The sequence below is a fragment of the Argopecten irradians genome, chromosome 5 (assembly GCF_041381155.1).
Source record: "Argopecten irradians isolate NY chromosome 5, Ai_NY, whole genome shotgun sequence".
NCBI lineage: Eukaryota > Metazoa > Mollusca > Bivalvia > Pectinida > Pectinidae > Argopecten > Argopecten irradians.
Genome location: NC_091138.1, coordinates 38,051,419 through 38,054,993, shown reverse-complemented (window position 1 = coordinate 38,054,993; position 3,575 = coordinate 38,051,419).

Below are 3,575 nucleotides of genomic sequence, written 5' to 3'. Positions count from 1 at the left end.
CATTGATGATAAACAAAAATATATGGATGGTACGTTATATGACCTTACCAAGACAACAAAGCGTAAGGATGCTTTTTGGTAAATTTCTCCCGACCACAATGTTTACTAAAAACACGGATTCTTTTATGACCTTGATCAGATGGCAATGTTATACAACATACACGGTGATTCTGTGACATTACCCAGACGATAACGGGTAGCAAAATGTCAGTATTGTTTTATGACCTTCAAAACGACAAAAAACACATGTTTCAGTGACAACGTTTAACAAAACGTGCAAAAGGGTCTAGGACCTTACCATGATGACAATGATTAACAAGGCGCGCGGTAGATTATGTGACCTTGAACAGACGTCAAACAGCATACAATGTATGTGCATATACATGTGTCACTGAACAGCCGATAAAACACCCAAACTACAATTGTTTAGTGATAATTACTTAATGATAACTTGCAACCAAATGTACAAAAGGATCCGTTGCAACGAATTACAACAAATTATGTTAACAGGGGTATGACCTTATGACCTAGATCTAGATACGACCAATACATCAATAGACAGAACACCCTACATTGCCCTGACAAGACGTATTAAAAATACATAAATTAAGCTAAAGGGACTGTGACTTCGAAAACGTCAAAAAACTACTATTTCATCTTGTCAAGTCGTATCATTAGCTCTGGGACATTTCACGGAGGATAAACATCTTAAATGTGCATTAATATCTGTGGCACTGTAACATTGGTCTGACGACCATCAATTGAAAACAAAACTATTCAATACTTCTGTTTTTACAAACAATTGGGTCTCCAGCTACCTTGACTCTGTAGTTGATAAATAACAAAATGAAGTCAAGATTTCGAGACAGTAAGCAGACATTAGATAGCCTTGACTTGATGAGGACAGTTGGGAGTACTAATCAGGAAAGAGCAGTGATCTAGACATAGATACCAGGTCGACCTTCACACTAAGTAGACGATAAACAGGACTATTCGGACACGATTATTCTAGAAAAGGGGACAGGTCATGGGTGTTGGGCACGAACTGACAGCCACGACGAAACAGAAATTCCGGGCAGTCATTAGGGTCGTTTTCGTGCAATTGTAGATACCGTTGTTTGTTTAATGCCTCCTGTTGATGTAATAAACTGCTTTGTATTGTTTATTAAAGTATTATAAGATTTTTGGAAAACAATAACGTCATCTTCAAAATATAGCTGTCAAACTGTTATATCTGAAATATGCAACCAATGATTCAACGACACTTTCAACAAATGAAAATCTCGAAACTGTGGAAGTTTTGTACATGCTGTTTTGTTGTTAAAATGTCTGAAACACTTTACATGTTTTGTACGTGGATTTGAATAGATTACTAAAGTAAAAATAAGAGGTCAAATGGTTTACCCAAGTTATGGCACATGAGCAGAACTTCACCTGTAACTTGACGATTTATATTTATCAAGGTTAAACTCACACATAGGTCTTACTGTTGACGTGTAATTCGTGGAGCTGCTTGTAAAGTTTGACAAATTATACAAAAACTTAAAGTGTCATGAAAAAAGTGGACTTGGTTCATGATAAAACATTTCTTTCGTCAAATCAGGTCTTTATGTTTACTATACTGTCTATACATGTAGCAGGTCCTTCCAACGGATTTGTCTTTATAAATCGTATAAGTTAAGCCTTTTTTACATTGGCATGAACGCGATGGTTGTTAATAATTATATCACGCAACTATGACATATAAGAAAGCGTTTCAATAAAAGAAGAAATTCTTCTGTCGGAAGTAGAAACCTTGAACATGTTAAGAAGACTTAAGAAAAAATATTTAATCGCTATATTAGATGTAAAGCATGCAGAATTGTGGGGTAAAGCCATTAAATAGTTAATTGGTATCACCTGAAACGCCCACGTATGGTTATGCTAAGAGTTCTAATAACATTTCAGACCATTTAGGGACGACATACCTGGTATACGATGTGTTGTGTATGGGGAATAAGTGCATGGCACATTGTGTGTTTTTGAAGACTAGTTGTATGTTCGGGTCGTGTCTCATTGTAATATAGTGGAACTACTGTCCGTTTTGTAATACTATTTCGCTGAAGCATATTTCAAGAGATATCGCTGCAAACTAGACGTCCCACTCTCTGCATGATGAATGTTAATTATAAGAAACTCTTATTCTATTGTACCGATTATGTTTTGTAAGGTTCAGAGACAAGAACTGAATGACTTCCTTACAGTAGCAAATGTTGAACTTTCACCGAGACGTAGTAAATTGTAATCATCGATGTTTAGTTCGATAACCTTGATATCTCTACCGTTCTTGTAAACAAAATTGTACGTCACTTTGGATACGAGCCAATCTTTCAGTTCACTCAGAGAAAATGCCAAGGTCAATAGATTATTTACATAGCAGATTCCATTTCAATATTCAACGTTCTTACACGGTCGCAGGCTGTAAATGACAATGTTAAATGCAAAAAAGTCAAGACAGTTAAACGAGTTCGTGTCTTTGCATAAAAGCTATTAACTTAACATCGTAATTTACACAATTAAGTAGCTTTACTGAATCCTACAAAACAAAATAACTTTAGGTAGTTTCACTTTTTCGTGACTGCAATAATCAGTTTACAGTTTAACATTTTGTAGATTAATTATGATTCAATATTTTAGATAAAATATATTTTGTAATAAATTAAGTAAATATCCAATGCGCTTTCATTTATTTCGCGAATGATTCATATACATTGATTACAAGTCATAACCAATGATATCGCGGAGTCAAGAACAAAACATTATGCGCTTGTTGGAATTCTTACATACCGGATATTGGCGTTGGGAATAACGATATGAGCGGAGATCTAGACACACAAAACCACCAGCGTGCAATTCCTCGTGTAAAATGCAGGTTAAGTTTTCTGTCTGTCGTATGACACAATTACTAAATTGAGTAAAATATAGCTTCAGTACAGAACTAACACATCCGGGCTAGGCGTTCCGTACATGTTTATATTTGTAGGCGGTTTTCGACATCTTACAAAATATACTTTATGCATATACCTAAATAGAATATGCACGTTATATACACACACATATATATATAAATAGCTAATTATAAGTAAATATATGTGTTATATGATTATACCGTAACGTATTTATTGTAAAGGAATCAAACTTTCGCGTAAAATTATCTTTGAACAGGTGAGCCAATGGGGAGTTCACACATTTGCAATTTGTGATCATTTTAGTTCAAAATGTCTTGTGGGAAAATAACGGATTTTATCGCAATAAATTGTACGTCTCAACAAGTAAACTTGATGAGATAGGCATTCAAAACGTAAATCGGTGTCATTTTATTTTATTAATTAACATTTCAGCATGCAACGTATTCACAAACATGGAAAGGTTTCTCAGATTATCCAGAAGTCTTTCGCAGTGAATGGCACCTTGAGTCAATACTGGGGCGACACCCTTGACATCTTTGATTAGGAGACATGGATTGACGGTTGACTTTTCCTGCCTGTTACGGTATGTTGGCGTACTATAGTGTATTAACAAATAGCCAAAGAAAA